The sequence below is a fragment of the Mycteria americana genome, chromosome 1, assembly GCF_035582795.1.
Source record: "Mycteria americana isolate JAX WOST 10 ecotype Jacksonville Zoo and Gardens chromosome 1, USCA_MyAme_1.0, whole genome shotgun sequence".
Classification (NCBI taxonomy): domain Eukaryota; kingdom Metazoa; phylum Chordata; class Aves; order Ciconiiformes; family Ciconiidae; genus Mycteria; species Mycteria americana.
The window spans coordinates 96,268,016-96,293,737 of record NC_134365.1 but is presented as its reverse complement, the minus strand read 5'-3'; the positions used below and the strand labels follow the sequence as shown (position 1 = coordinate 96,293,737).

The window sequence follows — 25,722 nt, the reverse complement described above, 5'->3', positions numbered from 1 at the left end:
CAGACAGGGGCAGGAGTTCATATTCCATTTTGAAACTACCTTTTGCTAACATCATTCACTCACAGACTGCATTAAGCTTTTAGCCACATGGATGTTACATTGGTTTTGAGCATGATGGAAGAATTCACCAGCTTCAGTCCACTAATTAACCTAGTTTTGACTCAGGTTTCATCTTTCTTTGAGTAAAAGGATACAATGACCTGCAGCAACTTGTGTCCTATGGGGAGAGGAGAAGTGTTCAAAGCTGCTTAAGTGATCTGAATATGTATTTCCAAAACTTTTTCTATAGGTCTATTACATTCTGTGTAAACACTATGACAAAATATGAATCCTGATCATAAAAAAATCCTAGATAGAAAAAGGTGAAAGATAGTCCTTCCCCTTTGTACGTACTAGATTGCTATCTCCTACCATTAACAAAGTGTTTGTAATCAGAACTTTATTTCAGTAGGGTTCAGTCTTCAGCATGTTCACTGTTAGTTGTTTCTGATATTCAGCATTCAAAATATGAGCTGTCCTTATGCATACATTTATTTCAAAGATATTTTCTTCTTGACTCAGTAAGGGAATGCTTAGCCTCTCATTTGAAGGGCCAGAAGCTGCCATTACAGGTTTAAAAGACTGCTTTCAGCTGGATTCAGCTGGAACTGGCTGCCACAAAGAATGCGTCCACCGAACACATTCGTTGTTTAGAACTTGAGCAAAGAAGCCTAAAGACAGTCAAAGAATTCAGATGAACGTTTCTGGAATGTTTTTTTTCCCCCTAGTATTTGACTATTTGTCAAGTAGTCTAAGTCAGATATGGGGGGGAGAAAAAACAAACCTATTGAGAGAGACAGACTTACCAGGGTAGCTGAATGAAAAAACAGGTTGCCATGTTAAGAATACCACTGAACATGGCATATCCAACATATACACCACACTGTTGCTATTACGCTGAAATAGCCACATTCCTGTCTAGCTTCCCTTCCTATGCACCATCTGCATCCAGCATCCTGCCTCAGTGGCTCACGAGCCCCACTGAATTGGTTAGGGGGAATGGTAATTATTCAGATCCTCTTAATTATTTGTTCTTCTGCAGTGCACAAACTAGCACCTGATCCTTTCACTGCTCACTCATGTTCAGCAATGAGATTCAGCTAGTTTTCCATACACAAAGACCTTTGAATATTGTCCCCATCCTTACCATAGCAAATCAGGGACACATGTTTCCTGGGTACAAGTCCGATGTTAAGACAAACACAGAATTTGTGGAAGAAGAACAGCCTGATATTTTGCCTTTTTAAAAGCAGAATGAATCCTTTCCACTGCTCATTTGGTCTTCCTCCTGCACAGCCTTCAGTTTAGTAACACATTCTAATCTGCAAGAAAACTTAAAGCGCTTTGGATTTGGAATGAACCAGATGACAGAAAAACAGAGCAACCATCATTCTAGGCTACACATATCCCACAGAAAGGAAAATAGATGCCAGTATCATGCCATTGTCCAGCAAGATGACTGTGTACTAAATTTACTTGAAAGAACAAGTGAAGGAAGCATCACTCTGTTGCCAAAGACAGACTTGCCAGAAAAGTCCTGTACAGGCAGTAGAAACCTGAAAGTTTATCATGCAAGCTACTATATTTACTACCATTAAAATACCAGATACTATGATTTATTTTTTTTATTCAGTTCCATTCATACATGTTAGGGATTAAGCAAAATGAGTTAGTAACACAATGCCTTATAAAACAGTAAAATATTCTTTAAAATGTTACGGTCCACAAATTTGGAAATAAATAATCACCAGAAAGTTTAGCCAGACTGCAGGAAAAAAGATGAAGTGGTCTTCAGACTGTCATAAGCAGTATTGCCTCTTAGAGCAATACATACCTTTTCTTTTAACACAATGTCAGAGTCCCTTCTGTCTTACGTTTGTGGCTTAGAATCTAAGCCACATCCACTGCAGACATATTTCAGGCTTTGTAATTTTCAGACATTTGTATTAGGTCCTTGCACTTTTACTAAAATATGAAAACCATCCACATAGGGCCCAGTTTACCACTTTGCCTTCAGATAACACTCCTACTTGCTTAAAAAAGGAGCTTTGCTTAAGATGAACAGCGTCAGGTACAGACACCTTTCACAGTATCCACAAGTGCTTTCCTACCTGAGGTTATTTTCAAGAACATGATTTCAGTCCATACAGCAATATTAAGAGGATGAAAAACAGGAACAGGGAATTATGCTCTTTAAACTAACTCTTTAAAAATAGAGACATCATAATTATGAATGTTTTATTCATCATCACAGTATATGTTGTTATTAAACCCAAATGAGAAAAGGAAGGGGGCAGGTGGCATCAAATCAGGGCATTTCAAGAGTCTTTGGTGCAACATGGCTCTTTACATTTTGTAAATCCACCTCTATAACCCAGAAAAACATGGGGAACACCAGGTAGATTACTTTGCCCGTAGGTTGGCAAAAGTGACCCCTTGGAGTACGAAGCTACTTTTCTTCCCAGTCCTGTGAAGAGACAGACATAGCAAGTAAGCACGATAGGTTTAGCTCCCTGTGCTCCATCTTCTACAGTCACCTGCTGAGATGGCACTGGTAATGTTTGTGAAGTTGATATGCCATCAAAATTTAAAAAGGTATTGATCATTTTCAAAGCTATTGTTTTAACCTTTAAAGCTATTGTTTTAACTTTTTTCAAAGTTATTGTTTTAATTGTTTATTGTTATTCAGGTTTATTTCAAGCCTTCCTGAAATATGAGGGTCATAAGCAGATTTACTAAATAAGATGTAAAATTCTAATGTAATCCCCTGATTCCAGGGGATGGGGAGCTAAGCAATACCTTTGTAACATCTCTGCCTCCATTTTATTAACAGATACAGGGTGGGGAAAAAGCATATCCATGCATGGTATAGAGAACAGGAAAGCTGGCAAATGAATTCAGAAATGGTTAAATGCTCTCCCTGCCTCCCCCCCCCCCCCCCCAAAAAAAATCCAGAACTTTTTAGGGGCCTAAAGATATAGAAAAAGCAGGGGGTTTTAACTATCAGCACTTTTAAAAGCAGAAAATAATTTCAGATAACTTTGAAGACACTTTTAAACTAAAGCAAATAAATTTGATTTTTCATTCTCTTTTATTCATACCCATCTAAGTCTCTAGTAACTAAAGAAGTTCATTTCATAGGCACAAAGATACAGTATATATCTTCAAGTATTAAGAGAAAATCCTTCCTCAGTTAGTGGTTTTTTTCCAACTGTGGTATGGCAGAAAATGTTACCAGCATAAATCTTTAAAACCATTTATATATATATATATATATATATATATAGGCACTCATTATTACTTTCCCCCCAGAAGAATTACAGTTAAACAACAAATACAAACCCACTTCAAAAGCCTTAGCATTCCTTCTGGTTCAGAAACTCATATTTCCATTCTCAATGTCTCCTTGAGAGTGACAGAGGAAAAAAAAAAAGTTATAAAAAAATATAGCAGGAATCAAGAGCACTTATGAGTTGGAAGAAGGAGGTGTAGCAAGCTGCAGCCAGCTCCAAAATGGCCCCTCTAGGGCTGTAGCTACTTGGCTCTACCAATAATGAAGAGAAAGCCACAAAAAAAACCGGGGGGGGGGGGGCGTTCTTGTTACAGTCTTGCCAATTTTCAGATAGGGTATTTTTCACTAAGAGCTAGATGTCCTCAAGAGACTATATGATTTTTGCATTTAGAAACAGAAAAGAAACAAACAAAAAGAACCCCAAATCTTTTAGATTAAAACGTATTTACATCAAAATGCAAGTACAAAGTATCAAACAATCCTACTGCATCAGGCTTCAGAATCACTTTAACTACAGGAAGATGGCAATAACCTACCACAGAAAATCAGTTGTGGAAAGGCTTAAGTGAGACCAGGTGTACCTCATTACAAAGGCTTAGGGTTGCACTGAAGGAGTTAGCAAGTGTTTTGTATCACCACAAAACTATAAGTTTCTTCCTGCATCTTTGTTTTTCATGGGCTGTTTTTGTTACTACATCCAGTATCAAGAACAATTTTTTTAGTGTTTTTCAAATGCTGTACAAGTTCCAAGTCATTAAATACTTTTAAAGCTAGTTAATAATTAAACAAGCTTCTATAAACTCCTGGAAAATAGGTGAAAATTATCTCTTAAGACAAAACTGAGTGAAGTTAGGCCTAATTCCATGCACGAGACAGGGCACTTGCATATGACAAATGACTGGCAGGTCAGCTAGGAAATGAACTTGCAGTGCTCTGGCTAGTTTGTGGTATCTGCCCATACACAAACACTGTAGTAAACATAAGATGCTTTCTTTCTCAGCAAAAATAAGGAATAATTACCTTTGATTTTATTTTTGAAAGATAAGAGTATGTAAATGTATTTGCATGGGCATTGTGACTAAAAGTCTCACATTATCTTACAAAAAGTTGTTCATTTGCCTGTCAGAGAATAAAATGAGGCTTAGCTTCAACATGCGCACTTTCGACTGAAACTGCAATCCTGAAAACCACCACTGAGCTGCTACCTAAGCATGGGAGGACCTAAACTTCACAGATGTCTTACTTTTAGAACTTTTTCCTGTGATGGGGCCACTTGACTGGTAGAACATGAAAGACAAACAAATTTATTAGGACACTAGTGATGCTTGAAGTTTGAAGTTGAATGAAAATAAGAACCTATGAAAATAAGAACCTATGTCTCAAGAAAGGCTGTTCCAAGGTGCTTATTCCTACTTTGTGACTTTGAGAGGATGTTCCTTTTAGGTAACAGAAGTAAGACAATTTTGTGAGAAAATATCAAAAAAGAAATTAAAACATGTCCAAGAAGAGAGGCAAACTTTGAAATCTGAATGAAATAACATTTTGTAGTGAACATTTCCCCATCCTTATACTCCTATACTAAGACTGTGCTCGAATGCTGGAAGTTAGTCCCACTTATATGAACTCTACTTTACATTTCTCACATTGAAAAATCCTGACCTCTGATGGCTTCAGGCGTGAAATCTGAAGTCAAGCCCTCCCTTCCACTTAGATCACTTCTTCCATAATGACTCAACAGCAAAGTTTGTTGCTTAATGCTGTTCCATAAAACAGTTAATCCAGAGCTGACCTTATAAAAACTGACCCCTGTACATCCTACTTCTGGCACAGTTTGATTGGTGAAGAGCTGATCCCACGCAAATATGGGTATTAATGATTTGCTTTGGGTTTCCATGCAGACAGGGATTTTATTTTTTTTTTCGTTAGCCAGTCAAGGGAAAGTAAGGTGAAAAAATCAAATAACTTTCGTGCTGATCCCTGCACCAACGTCATTCACACAACAGGTGTGGTCCTAAAACAAGAACTCTTCCAAGTCAGCAGGCCTAGGGCAGGGGCACTGCTAGTCACTCCTGCCACCACAAATGAACTCATGCATGGAGGGCTCATGTCCTTATGCATGAATTCATTCCACTTCATGGGTCAAACATCCAAAGTCCTTTATAACATACCTCAGGGCTCAAATAATGCACTTCTCAACATGATAAGTAGCACTGTGAATAATGGAAGATTTTTTAGAAGAATTGTTAGAAAAGCAGATGGCCCAGACACTCTAACTGTACCCTATTTACTTGAGATTTGACCCTTTTCTTTCTCTTTTGCAGCAAATGGTTCTTTCGTTCTAAAATTTTTTAGGCATCATTCTGGCAAAAGCAGAGATATCCCTTTACCCACCATAGCTTTCACTTGTTTTTTAACTCAAGACATTTTTTTTCTGTTGGCTAATCTCCATAATTCATGACCATTTGCCACAATCTTGGTAACAGTGATAATAAAACTGATTGCATTTGTTAAACATAGGATTATGTTTACAGAGTTCCTTAACAATATTTTATTTAGGTTGGTTTCAGATCTCAAATTGTAACTTCTTTTTCATTTGAACAGTCAGTGATAATTTATAAAACTGATTTCCACTTTTGTCCTTGCGATCAGTCATTCCCAGTTTGTGGGCACATATTTAGCTGCTTCAAATTCCACACATATCAGATGAGTGGAATACACATTCAAAGGAGAGAGTGATTTTGGGTATTTGGCTTTCCAAGTGCCAACCAGAGACAGTGCAGCAAGGCCAACCTTTACCAAGTGCTGACCACCCATTTCTGAGAACAAGATTGCCTTAAAGCATCTCAAATTGAGGATTAGACACTTTTCAAAACTTAGGCATGTTGTCAGCATTTGTATCAGGTATAATACTAGAGTTACTGTTAAAAAAAACAGTAAGGAAGGTGAGAGACATAAATGTTCACTGCTTTTAAAAACCAGGTTGCAATTTTCTGCTTGTGACAGCATCATTGATTGCTCTGGAAGTTACAGCACTCTAAAGCCACTAATAAAATAAAAGACTGAAATCTTAATCAGACAAAATCCTTTTTTTCCTGCTGATTTAAGCTGGAGAAAGAGGAATAGAAGAAATCTATAACATATGAGCAAATTTATCTCTAAATGAAGTGTTTAAAAATGTTTCCATCAGGCATCACCAGATGGGTCTTTAAATGAAAGCCAAGTATTAAAACGGCATCTATTTTAAGTCTTGCATTCCAAGAGAGAAAATATGAGCCAGATAAGTTAGTCTGTGTTGACATGTAAAGTACATCACTTCCATTAGAAGGGCTGATGTGGATCTAAATGACTCAAAAGATGCTCTGTGGCTCCAACTGAATACCAGAGAACAGAAGCGTAAATGAATTTGAACATTGGTAATTCAATTGCAGTCATTGCACGTCTGAATCAGGCTGTATGAAAACTTCCACTAGACAGAAAACACCTGTAAAAGCTCTGCTAAGAGGGCTTTATTCTTTGACACCTTTGGATGACAGCTGACATAAACAGAGAGGCAAGGAAGAAAGACATTGTCCTTTTTTTTTCGCTACAGCATTGTTTTTATGATCACTTCCAAAAGCCCAAATTTAGAATTAGAGAGCCCTTTCTACAAGCACAGCATATAATTACATGCTTAGTGTTTTCAATGTATGCTTGATATTTTCAGCACTCTTCACTCCAACTCATGCTGTTTTTCTTTCAGTGTTTATACCTCATTCTTCCTTGAAAGCTCTAAAATTAAGATCTTTGCACACAAAAACTTCACTCCTCAGCTATTAATCTCATGTATGATATCACTTCCTTTTGTTGTTTATAAGCAAGAAGATTGTTCAGAAATGTCCTGGATTTGTGTAATCTAAGCAAATTTTAAAAATTAATTTAATCTTTATTTAGACAAAATCAACATGATGTCAAACTGAGACTGACTTCAGTAATAATGACAGTAACTGATTAACTCAATCTGCTTAACAACGCTGTCTACATTCTTCCTGCCTCTCCTTAAAGTCGATTATTTCAAAACTCAAGGGATTTCCTTTATGCACATCTGCAAATTCAATGTCAGTTCCAGATTCACATTTTGGTGGTGAATCAAGCTGGCCTCAGTTCACCCAATGAGAAGCCAGTTTTTACCAGACAAACAAATTGAGGTGACTTAATACTTGTGGGGTTTAACTGACATATTTACTTGGTTTCACCATCCTTTTTTCACTTCTAATGAATCAAGCATATTACTACACACTGTTGACAAATTGAAGATGATAGGAGAAAGCAGATGAGATAGACATTAACAACTTTAAACCAAGGATGCTTGGCTTAACTCCCTAATATCTGACACCACCAGCTCTTCAAAGGGAGGCTTTCATTTTTTGTAAAGTATTGGGAAAAAGACCTAAGGTTTAAGGATTTTCTTTTAATTTAAACTAAATTCATGGGAAACAAGCACGGTATAAATATTCCAAATTACTGCACCTTCAAAATTAGATGTCTTGGTAACATATATATCATTACTTAATGATACAGGTTATCTATATGTATTCTCTTTATATAAACGTTGGTAATGAAAGACTGATCAGCATATCAACAAATAAGGAATTTACTTAAATTCTTGGAAAATGAAAAAGCGGAGCCCTTTTTGCATGTATACTAATCTGATACGTATATGCAGTTGTTTACCCACACTTTGTATTAAACATAAAGTTTGAGTCAGCTTTTTAGTACAGAACTGAATGATTAAAAAAAAAAGAGATAATTTATTGCTTAGTGTCTAGTTGTGACCTAAGCCAAGTTATGAAATTAAAAATTAATTTACATGAATTGGACTTTTTCCACTGAGTGGGAATGAGATTGGGCTGCTAACGTCTCTGCATGAAGAAATATTTGCCTCTATACAGAGCTGAGCAACAAGTCATGAGACCTAAAGCTTGGCGCTGCCAGTGACTTGCTGGAAACCTTCAAGCAAATGATTCTTTCTATTTTTCTTTGTTTTCCTAACTCTAAAATGGTAGTAACAAAATTTATTCGTACTAACCCTAGAAGGTCTTGTGGCTGTAAGCTAACGGTTCTTCAGCTCTAAACAGCATTAGTACAAAATTGGCTGTGATAGGCACTTCATTTTGTTGAGAACTGAGACATTTCATTTTATCCAGCTGTGGTACCTCAGCATGCTCCCAAATGAAGCAATACCCACCTTCAACTGTTTTTAAACCCTGATTGGAAAACAGCAGTCTTACCTGCTAATGTTCCTTTCAGTGGGCTATTTCCACCTTTACATACATTTGTTGTTATACTATCAGTTCACAGGCTTTTCCTCCAGCTGAGTGGGAATGAGATTGGGCTGCTAATATCTCTGAGCAGAGATACTTGTCTCCACACAGAGCTGAGCAATAACAACTCATGAGACCTAAAGACTGATCTTGTGGCTCTTGCTCACACTGGGCTGTACTGTTCACTGCCCAAGTTCTTTCATGAGAGGCACTGAGATTAATTAATAATTAAAGAATTGCTCAGGCTGAGAGAAGTGACAGCATCCATGTGTAGGATACAGAAATGCAAAACACTAAGCAGATCACGTAGGCCAAATAGGGATAATCTCCCCATGTCACTTGCTAACACTTTCTGCAGAAATGGCTCTTTTTACCTTCAGGCATAAAGCTTCCAATATTTTCCTTGAGAGATTCCAAATTTTGTCTTCTTGCCCCATCACTCTATTCCTTTCTTTTCTTTTTCTCTTAGGCTGGTGCAGATGTTTTTTGCAGCATTCTTCTCTACATTGCTTCTTAGCCAACTGTGTCCTTTAGCTTCTATGATAATCTTTTGGCTTGGTATGTGTCCTTCTTGTTCATCTTTGACTGCCTGTGGATCCATCTTCAATTCCACTGCATAGGCCACAGAATCCTATATATGTTCTTACTTTTACTACCTTGACAGAGACCATACTGCTTTTTTCCTTGGTGATCTGACACGTTGTTGCAACATAACAAGATGCTGGAGATAGATGGGAGAACAGACCATGTCAAATTACCCTACAGGACAGTTATCTTGCATGCTGTGAAATACACTGTGCACATCCTTTGAGTCTCCTGATCAAATGTCTTGAAGATGTGTTTTTGTAAAATTGCATTGTCACTGGTACCAAAAGTGAATGCCACAGCATGTCAGTTCAAAGAAATATCTCAGAAGATTAGCAGTAGATGCTGGGAGCTCTAATCCCAAGAATTATCATAGCATGGGAAAATCAGTAGATTTTTTCAATACCTTCCTAAGAGGTGGCTGAGATGAGATGGCTGGTTTGTCCCTTCTAAAAGCCCTGTTTACCAAAGATTTTCAACTTAGTAGGCTGCAGTTCAGTGTAAGTCCCAATATCTGCTATAAAATTACAGTGTAAGCAATACTGATAGCTTTCTGCTGTAAAGAGAGACTTACTTAAAATATTGTAGAATGCTTTCTTGGTCATGTAGAGCACAGAGTTTTCTGCTGATATCATTTTATGTGGTGAAAAAAGTCAGGACTAGTTCAAACTGAATCACAAGCATTTCTGCTGAGAAAGCAACAACTGCCTCAGAGCCATTGAACAATGAGGTCTGCTTTGAAGAGCTAATGCAAGTTTATTTGCTCTGCAACAGAGCAAACCTTCAGTTCTGATTTTTTTTAAAACATTCTTTCAATAGTTTAGCCTGGGTTTTGCACAACCTTTTCAGAATTAAGCACCCTATCAGACTGCTGCCAACAAAGGTTGCTTAATTCCTCAGTAAAGGGGGAGTCTTGTTATTTAAATAAAGTAGCTACTGTAGTAGATTTGCAGATATGTTAAGAGTATTACAGGATCTGGAGGTAGATTTAGGAAGAAAATACTGTAAAGCAGGAAAAAATTAAACAGTGTACTTGTTGAAACTTAAAAGACATTATGACATGTGATTGAGTCAGATAAGAGCAGGTGGAACTGCGTTACCTGTACATGCAATGTAATGCAGGTTGCAAAGTGACACTTCATTATAGTTACACTTTTTAAAACCCGGTCACTTTTTAAAACCTGACTGTCCACCACCACCAATTACATTAGGGGGAGAAAACAGAGGCCACAGTTGTCCCTTTTTATGGACTGCAAAACACCATACGATGTTTTCCTAAGCACCAGTAGATTACCCACAACCTTTTCTCTGAAACTGGACCGTTGAATTCATCTGCCATACGTTCACTGTGACGAGGCAGCAGCTGCTGCATTTCCTGAGGAATCACAGCGACACAGATTATCTAGTCTAGTGCCTTTGTTGTGGTGATGGGATCACTTTACAAAAATTTCAGAGTCAACTCAGTTTCCATTCCTCCTGTGAACACAAGCTTTCATTCTGCTTTAGCCACCAAAATGGAAGTACCTTGTAAGTGCTATGGTATTGCCTGGTTACTGTGAGTTCCTCTAAAACCAGGATTTTAGTAGAAGTAGCGCAGATACTGTAGTTTCTCCAGCATCTCTCCATCTTCAACCAGAAAGAGAGGAACCTAAAGGCCATAGTCATGCACAGAAGGTGTTGATGGTTTTAACTTAGTCCTGAAGCACCAGGAGGGGGAATCCTTGCTGCTGACCCTTCTGCAGGAAGGCAGTTGCATGACTCTTCCACCTGAACCTTTCAGGCTTGTATTCTCAGGGGTAGACAACTATATTTTGCCAGAGTGTAAGTTACACCACACCAAAGCAACCAGACACTCGTCTGCCAAGGAGCGTAAGTCGGAACAGCTCAATAGTGCTTTCTCATTGGTTTTCTTGTCTGTGGTCCATAGTATGTTATAGCTGATCAGCTGCCTGCTGCTGCAGGTTAATGGCTGACTGTGCATGGTTTGAAACAAGGTGTCAGGCTCTTATCCAGGCTTTGTATAAAAGCCTCACATGTGTCTGTGTGTTGAGCTGGTGATATATACATTGGAAGCACACAACTAGTCTAAATTTTTTCAGCTTGTGAAAGTTCATCTGTCAGACCAGCCTCTTGAACAAGCACTCTGGGATTTTACTGGAAAAAATTACTTCAACAGAAACATTCTCTCAGCATACTCAAAAACCTGCATGCAAATTTGCTCCCTTTAGAGAATAAATGGGTGTTTTAGCAGACTCAGCTGCAGAGGTTTTATTGGCAGGTTATTAAAAGTGTCAATTCTTTTAATATAATTTCAAGAAAAAAAGTAGACACAGGAGACTGGTAATACTAAAATACAGAGGAAGAAGGAGACACTGGGCAAAATACACAAGCAAAAAAACAGAGCTGGTTCTCCTCAGAGCTTGCTTTGGATAAATTATTTCTGATCTCCATCAAAGCCCATGGATTTGCATAAATTTAAAGAGAAGTCAGGGAATTTATTTACTGCATAAAGTGAATGCACAGGGATTCTTTGTACCCCCCAGATTCTAAGTATTTAAAAGTGCTTTTCACCAACCACCAATGCCACTGAATGGTCTGGTTTATTACTTTTGTGTGGGATGATATCAAACTCTGGAATCAATCAATTTTTAACACAAGGTGTGAGCTGTCTGTTTTTTTCTACTAGGTATTTATTATGCTAATTATATTCCTTTGGTATCTCAGCATCCCCATTATTTGACATTTCTACCTGTGTGTAAAAGTTTCATACTACCCATAACCTTGTAGATACACATATAAATCATTAATCATTGTAAGAGAAATTCTGGCGTGTTTGAAGACAATGGCAAAATTTCCCTTGACTTCAACAAGGATCAGATTTCACCTCTCCCCCTGCAATGTGTCTAGCAGGTGCCATTGCCTTTAATGCCAACTGTCAGCAGGTGTCTTTGCTAGTAGTTCCAAATAACAGCATTTGCCTTATTATCCAGCATATTAAAAATGTATTTTCTGCTGGTTCACACTGAGCTTTCAGTCCAAGGTGGAGGTTGTGACATCAGCCCAAATGAGATTGCATGCTGCTGGAATGAATTCCCGGCTCTGTTCCAGACTCCAGCTCTCTGTTCCTTAGTGGCTTTGGAGCTAATAGAATCATAAATTGAAGCTGATTTGTATTCTGTATGGCCAAAGAGTTGCAATAAAGCCTTAAGATGGGTGGATCTTCCAAAGCACCCTGCCAGTTAGAACTATTGTTTACACTGTTGAGCTTCTCATTTGGTGAACTGTCCAATACTGGGTTGCATCCAGTAGGTTTCTATGCTGGTGTGTTGCAAACATGTGAGCAAATCATCTGGGTATAGAAAGAATAATATTAACAAATATTTTGGACCTCTAGTGCAGCTTTCAACCCAAGAGCTTTAAATAACTACACATGTTAATTAAGCTCTTCCAGCTTCCACTATGAGCTAGGTAAATGTTAATATAATCATTTTGCAGATGGAGACACATTAGCACAGAGCTGTTAAAAGACTTGCCTGCTGGCTGATATGACTTCTGTGGAAGGTGGACATGGAGTGGACAAGGCTGTTTTTCATATGCTCTTAAGCTGCCAAAGATAAGCTGACTACATATCTTTACATGTTCTGCCCAATTTACCCCTATCTTTTTTTTTCAGTCTCAGAATAGGATCTACCATGTAGGTGATAGATGGATTCTTAAAACCATTACATTTCACATCCTCTGCTAGAGACATTTATGTTCACTGAATTGGTGACCTCTGCAAGAATTCATACATCTAACTAATGAAGATTTCGTCTTTGGGAAAAAGCAACCCACAGGGATATCTTTCTATCTTTCTATCTTTCTTCAAATAAGTGCTCATTTTAGAAGAATGAAAGATTCATTTTCTCTTGTCATTTTTGGGAGTCAAAGCATATCTAATTTTCCCCAGCCTTTGTCAGAGTCATCCCATTATACTCAGAAATTTTATGCTTCTTTCCCCAATAAAAAATCACCTGGAAATAGTGATATAAAAATAAGATGTTAATAGCTGTGGATTTCTGTTGCTAGTTTTGATCTCTAGCACAGTTATATCTACCAGTCAGATTTGCAATTTGACCCATCTTCCTTCATCAGACCTTGTCCTATTCAAGTCCAATTTTAAATTAAAATAACTGTATCTTTTGTTTTACTGTTATCATAACCAAATATGGTATCTAGTAAACCTGCCAGCTATGCTACTAAGATTTGAAATATCTTTTTAATCTTTGCCAGACCTAAAACTTATCCCAGTCAACCTTGTACTACTATTGCCTAAGAAATTAAAGGCATTAACCAGCTGCTGTGGAAGATAAGTCATTTTATATTTTCGTTTGCATTCATCAGTTTTTGAGGGAAGAAAGGGCTGGTATTTTTCCAGTTTCCAAAAGCCAAAGATTCTGTTTAACTCTGTGCTCCCATATAGGTTTAGACTACCGCTTCTGAACATGCTATCTGAGGTCATCCCACTTTAAATCAATAATAATACTTAAGTCCCTAGGAATTCCTCATCTCCCTATGACTTGGACACCAGGGAAGGTATTGAAGTCTGTTAAATTCTCAATAGTTTAAGCCATGGAAACAGAGGACAGATTTATTTTCTACCACACGTAACATCTAAATTATCTACAGGTAATGACAGATCCATCTTGGAAGTTACAACTGTATAGATTACTTTGACTGTAGTGTCACTCTGATGTAATCTGGAAGAAAGGTTGAACTTACTTAGAAAATGGTTTTATAACTGACGTAGCATATGATTTCAAATGAATTCAGATTAAAACACCAGGGATAAAAGAAAGAGGGTTTAACTCCTCGAGTTGTTCTCCCATATGGAAGCAAATTTGATTTTGGTACTAATTGCAGTGTGAACTCCAGAACAGAGAAGTTCTATTGCCACATTCAGATAGCTACAGTATGGAGAACAGTTTGGGTGTAGCCAATCCATCCCACTCTATGAAAATCCTTCTTGGCACCTCCAGAAAAGGCTGACATTAGACTCAATTCTACATTTATGAAAATGTAAAATGAAATCAATGAACTAACATCATTATGAACTTGTTCTTAATTAATCTGAAGTGATACATCTGATTTATACTTGAGAAGATAATTTCCAATCTGCTGGCCAGAATGTTGCCAGTGTCTTACAATCCATCTTGATTCAGGATCTGTACTTTCTACACACCTTCATAATTTCAGAAGTTTTAGGATTATGATTAGAAACATTCTTATCACCAAAATCTTTCTGTCCAACTCAGAAGAGGTATCTTTCCTTAGAATTAGCATTAGTACATCTTTTTATTCTTTATAGAATGGTCTCAGGAATTCATTAAAGCCTGGACTCCTGTGGCTTTTTATAGCTGAGTTATTTCCAGAATCTCTGCTTAGTTATATTTCCATCCAAATGTTCTTTCTGTTTCTAGACTGTCGGTAGGACTTCAGCTAAGTCGAAGTACTTACTATGTTTTGCAGTGCTTGTGCTGTCTCTTATTGTACAAATTTGAGAAAATCTTTAAATGCTTCTTTTAAAGTCATTAGTTAATGTTCTCATTTTTACCAGCCCATTTTATTAATGAAATATATTCAATGGCATTTGAAATGTTTATTTCATTACTCGTGCATGACATCTGAGCATCATTTCTGACTTGTCACACACCTCACCTTATAACTGCTGTCTCTTTAAAGCCTTTAATTTGCATAGCAGTACAGCTAGGAGTCTAGTACAGTCACATGTATAAATGCCACCTTTATAATCACATCAAGTGATGAAATTTTGGAATAGAAATTACAAGCATGGTAGAAACACAGTGTGTACTGTAAGTTTTAATTAGCTAATGACATTCTAAGATAAAAATAATTCAGTGCTTGGAAAAGTGCAGGCTATGCTTTTTGGGGTTAGGGAGGCAAGGGGCAGGGGAACATGAGATCTGGCTGAGGTCACAGGACATATCCCAAGTGAAACACAGCTCAAGAGCTGGGCTGCATCATAATTTCTTCAAATACACAAGCAGTGTTTGTGCTGCTGGTCCCGGATAAGGCTTCATATTCCTGTAGAAAGGAAGGCTGACCCACTGACTAAGGCACTACCTAGAGGCAGGGAATACGTCCTTCCTATGCCCCCCCGTCTCTTACACAACTCCTGAGCAACCCTGGGGAGAGGATTTAGCCTCATTCCAGCCACAAAATGGGAGCAGTACCTCACAAGGTACTGTGAAGATAAATATGTGAATATTTAGCTACTACTGTAGTGATGACCAAATAAGCCACTGGCATAAGCTTATCGGGTACTATATTAACATGGAGAGGAATTTTCCTGCTTGCCTGTAATGGGAAACTCCTAAAATCTTGCCTTAAAAGGAATGGACAACAAACAGCATTAATCCCTAAGGGGGATGAAGGGGAGGTCATACTTTACAGTCCAAAGAGGCATTTTACTTCCAAGGGTGGCATTTTGAACATATTCTCAGTACTTTTTCCTCTATAAACCTGAAAACATTTTACTTTATGATGAAATATACAAATATAACATTTCTAATTTTTGATTAATAATAGTAGACCATGTTCTTTTTCATTTCCTCATACCAACCTGAGTAGAAAACACATATCTGTTTGAGTATGTTTAATTGCTTCGATTTTACTTAAGAGAAAAAGTATGATGAAAAAAAAAACCCCACACTTTTCCGTAATTGATATTTTGCTCTCTGCTAAGTATGGGGGCATTTCCCTCCCCTGATTCAGCAAAGAAACTAATCATGTACATACCTCAATGTATAACACAATTCATCTCAAAAATATATGAGATGCATGTTTAATTACTTTATCAACTCAGTGCTCTAGAGACTTGAACAGAAAAGTTTTGCCTTTTCTTTATGATGTGAGATTCTGTAATGCTAATGTAGAAACTGTTTGACAATTTCACCTCCTTTAAACTTTTTCCATTTGCCAAAAATCAAAGATGTAGAGTGTCCAGTATTCAGTTATCTGGGTATCAGCAATGGAGGATAGGATTTACTTTTGTTTCTTTGTTTGTTTCTGCCCATGCAGAGTACGCAGATGACAGTCAAGGTTGTTCTTTGCTCTGATATTTCATCATGATTATATTTATGGTGTTTAGAACAGTTCTTTCAAATATATTATCCAGAAGTTAGCATAGTCCTTTCGGCTATCACTTAGCTTTTTAAGGTAAATTACATAAAAAGATGTGGTTTAGTTCAGGGAGTTTAGCCAAACAAATAAACAAAGCAGCAAGAATTGGCTGGTGCCAATCAGAGTAAGGAACACTACCTATACCTGTGGTAAACAGAGCACATTGGTCATTGCACACTATATTAGCAAGTTATGTGTTCTGACTTTTTATTAGATTATATCAAAAATGTGCATTTCCCTTAATTTTTCCTTACAACATGAGACTAAGCTGATAAAAATTCCAGGATGGATAAAGAATTGATTTGTTGAGATTGGCAGCAGTAAGGAACTAGAGAGTTTACTTTTCTTTTTTTTTTTTTTTGTTTTTTTAATAGGCACACATAAATAACCTGACTAAAGTTACACCATGCCCTTTATACCTACTGTTTCCTTTTACAGGTACCTCTCCCAGAAATAGCTAGTCTTGGCTGGCACTAGCAAATCTTTGTATGTATTAGTTAGAATCAGGAAAAATTTCAAGACAGAAATTCAGTAGTCTTAACAGAGCTTAGATTTCATCATAAATTTGAAATTCTGTCCAAGTTCATGGTGTAGAAACATACCAGAGAGAAACATGCAGTGGTACATAATTCTGTCCTGAAGGCCTGGCAGAATTTATGTCTGGACCAATAATACCTCCCTATAATCTTCTTGGCACTCGGAGGCCTACTCTTTAATTGCAGTTCAGCGTGCTCCTGCAAACTTTTTCTGGGGAGGTAATTTTGTAGGAACTGCTTTGGCTGAAAAGCCTGAGAAGCTTATCACAGTTATAAGCCACTATTAAAAAGAAACACATCTTGTGATAGTTCCAGTATCACTGAAGAAATGGCCTGCCATTACCCAATATCTGTATTTACCTCAAGGCAAGTTTCTCACACGTTGCCTGGCAAACAAAAACTAAATCACTGAATTTTCATGGACTAAACAAAGTGCAACAGCTATACCTATTGCAAGCAAGTTGCAATCACACCCCAATAGCCTCCAATAGCTTAATCATAAAGAATCAAGTTACTGACATTCAATGGATGACAGGAAATGCATTCTATACCTATAGAACAAGTCTGAAGTATTGCATAAATTAAGAAGGTAGAAACATTCCTCAGGCATGATGAGGCAAACTAAAAATGGAGAAAAAAGAGAACTTGCTTTTATTGGCTTAAGGGAACACCTTTATAGCTAGATATTCAAAGCATTGTGCTGGTTCCTAATTATTTAGCCATGTATTTCTCTGAATAAAGTCCACAGGAATTGTCTGGTTAAGACCACCCATTTAGTTCTTAAATTTTCATCCTTAATCTTTCATGTTGATTTTCCATAAATTGTTTGTTCACTTTCCATGTTTAAATTCTTCTACACAGCATGAAAAAGTGGCATAAAACCAGCTCAGCCCAGCATGGTATGCACTGTGAACAGCTACTTCTGTTATCATACAAGGAAATGACAGATTTCGATGGGGGGTGGGTAGGAACAGGGCCCTTACTAGCAGCTGGAAGAACAAACAAGCGGCATTAAGCAGAGCTAATACTTAGCTACCTAATTCACACTCATGACAAGAAACACAGCTCACCTCCAATCCTATAGAGTAATTGTACAGAGTTTACAGCACACATACAGTTACACTGAAGTTATAGTTGGGGAAATACATGTCTCCACACACATGCTTAAATCCCTCCCCACTTAAGTATTTTGCTGAACTGGGGCCTGTCAGGCTAAAGTGTCTGTCAGGTCCATGTTGAAGCACCTGGTGTGCAGCCAGGGAAGAACTCTCATGGTGCGTTTTGACAGAGGTCCCTGCCTGCCTCCATCAGGTACCAAAAGGAGCACATCCTTTCCCAAGGCTTGAGGGTGCTGATGAGCTCGTGTAAGATGCTTACCATCTTGCTGACTTGAGCTCTCTGTTGGACACTAGGTCAAGAAGAGGGAATGAAAAAAGACAGTACTTAGGTTTTAGGAAACAGAATACCTAGTTCATGCAGGGGTGACCCAAATTACAGACAATACTACCTGATCACATCAGATGGAGTGATTAATGTTTCTTAAGTTTAATAGTGAGTGGTAACCTACTGAGAACGTACCCAATGTGACCGATTCCATTTACTGTCCTCTAAATAGGAAGTAAGATAATGCTTCACATCCAGACTAAGTTAGCCATGTGCACTGAAATAGTAAAGTACCTGTAAAAGGCAATCAGAATGATTCTTTTCAAAGACAGAGTATACAAGATTTTTTTAGCAGCACAGAAATCTGATAAAGCTAACGGGAGTACTATCTGAATGATTCTGAGTTTACTATGCTGGAAAAAAGAAAAAAGGCAAGAGGATGTCATGACATCCCTCCCTTGTGTTTTTATTATCAGTCACTGGTAGAAACTTGGCACACCATTTCTGAAGCAACTGTGACAAACTCAATTGCGTTTTTTTGTGAAGGAATATAAAAAGGCTTTTGCCTCAGTGTTGCTTAAAGTTTTGGTTATGATTCAAGCATCTCAAAATATTGAGAATAATTGCAACATTGTGTGCTGCCAGCATTTGCAGTACAAAACTCTTTGTGTTTTTCTTACACTTTATTTGAAAAAAGAACATTTTGCACCTCAGTAGATAGTTGTGGTTTTGGATCATAAAGCACTAAGGGTTTTGATCTGTTCTGATTCCTACCCCTTGTGTCTCATTTTTCTCATGGCTTAGAACAAAATATTAATGTGACTCATCTGTCATAAGTAATTTTCACATGCTCTACCCTCTATTTTCGTGTCTGACTAGAGGAAAGCTGTAGTTACATAAAAGTATTTGTGTATTTTGTATAAGGGAGAATGGCAATAATAGGTACTTTAAGCAAAAAAAGAACAATGTCAGGAGAAAAGAGTGAATTATAAATGAAAGCAACTTATATATATTGTAATTAAATGTAATAAATACTTTAAAACATGCTATTTCAATTTACTATTTCTTAGCTTTAAATATCACAGCTGTCATCCCTGGAACATTGGAAAAGGAAATAATAAATGGGAAAAAAAAATAATATAGAGTTTATGGACTGGCTTGTCCAAAATGAGTCCCAAATTCGATACTGAAACATTTACAAGGACACTAATTATGCTTGGAAAGCTAGTATTTGAAATTGCAAATGTCAGTTCCAGGATGTCAAAGTTTCTGGTACAGTTTAGGAAATCCTATGTAGCGTGCTGCTTTTAAAAGATGTAATTATGTGTACACATTCCTGTGACTTTTCTCCAGACCAGCCTTCTATTCCACAGTAGTTCTCTCTCACAAAAATTTAAAAAATTCACTAGAAAATAGCACAAAAAATGAATACAGCAGCGATTTTGCTAGAGACATTTGCAGCAATTGACTAGATTCCTCTTTTCTCCCTCAGACACCACGTTGAAATATTTTACTAAGTAGATCCAGTTCAATGCAAACCTCATTCCACAAAAGTCATTTGCATTTGGGCTGAATATTGAATCAGCAGGACTTAAGTATATGCTTAAAATAGAAGTTATATTTATGTGACTACTTAAATTAACCAGGGGTCATGCCGTTTCTGTGTTAAGAGAGAGAATACAGTGACTTTCTGCCTTTCTGATTTTGCCTTTCTGCACTTGAATTGCAAACACAAAATGTTGTATTCCACATCCAGTTAATACTTGCAGGCAGCAGAGTGGGAGCGAGAGGACACTGCATGCCACCTCACTATATTTGAAGATGTAGTACGCAGAAAATAAATTCTCCCCTCTCCTTTCAGTTACAGCTTTGCACTAATTCTTAAAAGCAGAGCAATGAAATGAAACTCTACCAATCAGGAAACCTAATGCTTAAGTTTCCTCTTAGGAATGGTTTCTCTCATTCTCCTCTCTCTTTCATATTCCCTCCCTCCCTTGCTTCTCCAGGAAGCCTTCTTGGGACTTACTTTCTCCATAACAAAAAAGACTGCCTTGTGTTGCTTCATGTTCCCCAACATTATGGATTTAGGCTTGGAACTTCTCCAAATAGTCCTAATATATATATCAGGATCTCCACGTAATTGAATAACACAGGAGAGACAGGGATTGTATCAGTAGGAAATCTTCCATGAGATTATTTTTTCAGGTTAAAAAAAATATTGCACCATTATAGGTTTTCAGTTCTGAAAGTAGTTAAGTGGAAGAATGGATATGAAGCGATTGGCCTCAGGACATGAAGAGCTGGATAATAATAATAATATTAGATGAGTTTTAAAGAGAACATCTCAAAGTGGCCAGGAGTTCCTCTCAGAAAAATCAGTGGGAGCCTGTTGAGTGATTTACTGGAGCCAGAATTTGGCTTTTTATTGGTTACACTGTGTAGCAAAACCAAACTCTCAGCACTGGCCAAGCACATCCTTGGAGCAGGCAAGGCAGGAGGGGTAGCAGTGGTGTTGTGGGATGGGGAAAGGAAAGGTGGGGACTGTGTCAGTGATGTTGTGGGGGCTTTTTGAGGACTGCGTGTGTGGAGGTTGTGAGGGGAGAGGGCACTTTTTCTGCTCCTAAAGTTATCTCTTCTCCTTGGGACCACTTCTTTTCCTTCCTTCCCCTCCTCCCCGGAGGCAGGACACCCAGAGACCTTCCCTTCACTTCCGCTATCTCCACCATCATCATCTACACATTTTTCTGTACCTTCTTGATTGTCAAGGAGGGGTCAGTCCTGGTCTGGAGGGACAGGAACTAGGACAGGACCAGGGCAGAAAGCCAGAGAAATCCTGCTGCCGCTGGAGGTAGAAGGGGCAGATGTGATTGCTGCTGCTGCTGCTGTACTGGGGCCCTCTGATACACGCTGGCACTCCTTTACCCTCTCTCTAATCCCACAAAGGCAGTAACAGCAGCATGGATGGTACAAACAGGAGGCAGGAATGAGCTGTTTGGCTGAAATGCTTAATCCCTCTCTCTCAGGCACAGGCAAAGTAGCTTGCCATCCCCTTCAGTCTGGCAGCTCTCCATTTTGCTAACTATTCAAAGCTACTTCTGACTTTGTGACTTTCCTTCATCCACACAAGAAGCTGAGCCAAAGCGCCAAACCTGAACACCTGCAAGCTGCAGAGAAGTTTGTATCCAGAGCTGAACTGTGGAGCCCAGAGCCATCTCTAAAAGTGCTGAATGGGTGTAGATATGTTCTGAATTATTGATTCATTGTTTCAAGGACAAGGCCTGTTTGGCAGGATAAACAATAAAAAGCTACTCTTCATAAAACTAGGAAGCAAATGGCAATGAGGTTGTGCATAATGCATTGGCAATTTCTGCTCTCCAGGCTTTAGAGTCCGCTCAGAAAGGTGCCAAATGCACATTTCTTTGTACAGCTCAGATGAATTGGATGAAACCAGTTGCAAATAAACCACAGTATTTGGGCATTATCTCCTATCGGTTCCCCAGGTGGCAGCGCATCTGCTAAACTGCATGACAAACTGAACAGGGGTCGCTTGCAAGAGATGGAGGGAGTCAAGAGAAAATCACCACGGATTATCTACCAAAGCAAGGGCAGATTGGGGGCCAGTGCTAGATCTGGTATTGCCAGAGAACTGAGCTGGCAATCATTACAGAGATTTTTTAAAATAAATTTGACACCAGAGGCCAGAAAGCTTTGTCATCACTCATCTAATCCCTAATCTAAACCAAAAGGCCTGGAAAGCAGCCCGTTACTTTCTGCGAGGGCTCTGGGCTTCTTGAGGAAAGCACCCACCTGGCTGCCATCATGCGGCAGCTCTCGGAGCCCATGATGGGGCTGGGTGGGCAGCTGGAGCCACCTGAAATGGAGAAACAGATTCCAGCCAGCGACAGAAGCTCAAGGGCTGCTTGGCAACAGTGTATTCTGGAGGTACCTAGGCTGATGTTCTGAGATCTCCTTTCTGGCAGAAAATGCTCCTCTGTCTGCAAGATTGAAGCTTCTTCTGTGAAAATGTACTGTTTTGACCAAAAGTTAATTAATTCTTTCGTCAGATTAGAAAGAGAGAGCCCAGATGTGGCATTCACATGAAACAGGGGATAGCGGGCACGTTTCAAATGGGCTGGAATAGATCCGAGGTAAAACAGCCAAGCTATCTTCAGGTTTCCCTTGTGAAATCAGTACTCCTTTTTGGCTCTCCTCCCTCTCCAAATGCTTCCTCGCCCTAAGGTTAGCATAGTCTGGTGGCAGCCGGGCCAGCCAGGGCACAGCTCCCTGGGGCCCACGGGGTCCTGGGGTACACGGCACTGCTGAAGCTCAGCTGTGCAGAGGTTAGGAGCCACTACTCTTGAGTTTTCATTTTGCTCTCACTGATAAAATGCTTAAAGTAAATGGAGAGATACCTTTGGGTGCGTTTGGCTCTCTGGAGTTACTCTGACTGCTGGGAAATCAGTGGCTCTAGAGAGTAAAAACACAGGCAAGGAAGATCTTAGGCCAAAAATCTCAATTTTCAACCACAAAGCCAATCAGCATGTGAAGAGCATCACCCTGCTTATCAAAGAGATGTTTTTCTAGTAGCCCATGAGTTCATGCAGAATGGACACTGAGCAGCAAAAGGAGCGTGTTGCCAGCAGCTGAGGGCAGGGGCTATGCAGAGAGGTGCTGGGCCCTCCCCAGCTCTGATCCAGCAAAGCACTCACGTATGTGCTCACAGGTCTCCAGAATTCACCATCCAGGACTTTATCACACTGAACCCTCGACAGCAGCTGAGCCCTCCAAATGACAGAGTCTCTTCCCAGTCATGTCAGTGGGATTTGGGTCAGGCGAAGCATCTATGACTTGGTAGCAGGGGCATGAGAGTGATTAGCCTATAAAACAGAAAAGCATATTTTATATTTATATAGGACACTAGCATTGCCTGTGGCTCCCCTTGTTAGCATCCTCACTTAATGAGTGCAGTCACGCTTGGGACTTTGTGTGGTGGTTCCAAGCACATCATATCAATCCAAGCCTCTTGGGAACTAATGACTTTATGTTGCATATTGCATGAAAGGGTTTGTATGTACGTTTTCGTGGGGGCAACACATGTGGAGAAAGACGAGATTAAGTAAAAGTTTTTCAGCTGTCCTTCAAACTGATAATTTTATACCTAGTAATCTGAAAAAGCTATGCAGTCTGCAGAAGGGTGGGAACAAGACTCAAGGCACTTTTCTTGAAATCCAAACCCATATTTTGATTTACAGCATAATTATTACAGGATTGCCAGCAAAAATACCAAACATTAGGATTTTTAGGCCATATTCAAACTGCTACATCAGTTTTCACAAGCACTGAGTAACCAAAAAGGCTACTCGAAGTGAATGAGTTGCCAGGTTTTCATACTTCTGAACAGTAAACCTTGAATAAGAAGCCTGAATATGGAGTTAAAAGACTATGATAAGCCACTGTGTTTGAAAATCTTGGCCGCTATTCCTTAATATTTCTGCAAAAAAGGTAGTGTGCTCATACACTTCTTATAAGCTTTCTTTTCCCCCTAGGGACCAACTTAAAATCAACAAAGTAACAACGGGCCTAACACAATCAGGAAATCTAGGTCTTTAAAGTGAAAAGCAAACAACCTGTCCTTCTTCTGCCCTTTCCCGAAATCTAAATGTAAGTATATCCAGCTTTGAAATCCTAAATGAGTTATACATAATGCCAAAAACAAAGCGCAAAGGCTCCAAACTGAAGTTGTCTTAAAGCTATCACCTACACAGGATTTGATAAGTTATTCAAATGTCTGCTATACACCAAAGCTTTTGATTGTGAGTAGAAAAATATATGGTACATAAATTTTGGTGATCATCCTCAGCAGCAATTTTTCTTCTTAGATAATTAAAGAAATCTACCCTTTCAGTCATTCTGCCTTGTTTAATAGGAGAGAACATGTAATTTTGGCATTTTGTGTTTGTTTAAAGAATCTTATTTTAAATCTATTTTTATGGTCAGGCAAGAGTAAGGACAGGTTTCATTAAAAAAGAAATGTCAAAACCCATTATATCCTGGGAATAGAGTGAACCATGCTACTGATGTGCTTTTGATATCCAAAATGCATATGTACATGTGTCTGCTTCACAGAATCGTATAGGTTGGAAAAGACCTTTAAGATCATCGAGTCCAACCGTAAACCTAACACTACCAAGACCACCACTATACCATGTCCCTAAGCACCTCATCCAAAGGCTTTTAAATACCTCCAGGGACGGCAACTCAACCACTTCCCTGGGCAGCCTGTTCCAATGCTTGATAACCCTTTCAGTGAAGTAAATTTTCCCTAAGATCCAGTCTGAACCTCCCATGGCACAACTTGAGGCCATTTCCTCTCATCCTATCACTTGTTACCTGGGAGAAGAGACCGACCCCCACCTCTCTACAACCTCCTTTCAGGTAGCTGTAGAGAGCGAGAAGGTCTCTCCTCAGCCTCCTTTTCTCCAGGCTAAACAACCCCAGTTCCCTCAGCCGCTCCTCATAAGACTTCTGCTCCAGACCCTTCACCAGCTCCGTTGCCCTTCTGTGGACACACTCCAGCACCTCAATGTCTCTCTTGTAGTGGGGGGCCCAAAACTGAACACAGTATTCGAGGTGCGGCCTCACCAGTGCCGAGTACAGGGGCACGATCACTTCCCTAGTCCTGCTGGCCACGCTACTTTTGATACAAGCCAGGATGCCATTGGCTTTCTTGGCCACCTGGGCACACTGCTGGCTCATATTCAGGCGGCTATCAACCAACACGCCCAGGTCCTCTTCTGCCTGGCAGCTTTCCAGCCACTCTTCCCCAAGCCTGTAGCGTTGCATGGGGTTGCCATGGCCCAAGTTCAGGACCTTGCACTTGGCCTTGTTAAACCTCATACAATTGACCTCGGCCCATCCATCCAGCCTGTCCAGGTCCCTCTGCAGAGCCTTCCTACCCTCAAGCAGATCAACACTCCCACACAACTTAATGTCATCTGCAAACTTACTGAGGGTGCACTCAATTCCTTCATCCAGATCATTGATAAAGATATTAAACAGAACTGGCCCCAGCACAGAGCCCTGGGGAACACCGCTTGTGACCGGCCGCCAACTGGAGTAAACTCCATTCACCACAACTCTGTGGGCCTGGCCAGCCAGCCAGTTCTTTACCCAGCAAAGAGTACACCCGTCCAAGCCACAAGCAGCCACTTTCTCCAGGAGAATGCTGTGGGAAGCAGTGTCAAAGGCTTTACTGAAGTCTAGGTAGATGACATCCACAGCCTTTCCCTCATCCACTAAGTGGGTCACCTTGTCATAGAAGGAGATCAGGTTAGTCAAGCAGGACCTGCCTTTCATAAACCCATGCTGGCTGGGCTTGATCCCTTGGTTATCCTCTACATGCCAC

At 39.2% G+C, this 25,722-nt stretch overlaps 1 protein-coding gene across 5 annotated transcripts in view; it reads left to right on the top strand.

Annotated features, from left to right (window-relative positions):
• COL8A1 (collagen type VIII alpha 1 chain) overlaps window positions 1-25,722 on the top strand; it is a 91,830-nt gene that overhangs the window by 34,114 nt on the left and 31,994 nt on the right. For 3 of the 5 annotated variants that reach the window (XM_075513638.1, XM_075513604.1, XM_075513617.1), the window contains one exon: window positions 23,864-23,978. The exons of the other annotated variants lie outside the window; for them this stretch is intronic. The gene's annotated coding sequence lies outside the window, so the exon portion shown is untranslated. The remainder of the gene's footprint in view (window positions 1-23,863; window positions 23,979-25,722) is intronic. 5 annotated transcript variants of the gene reach the window in all.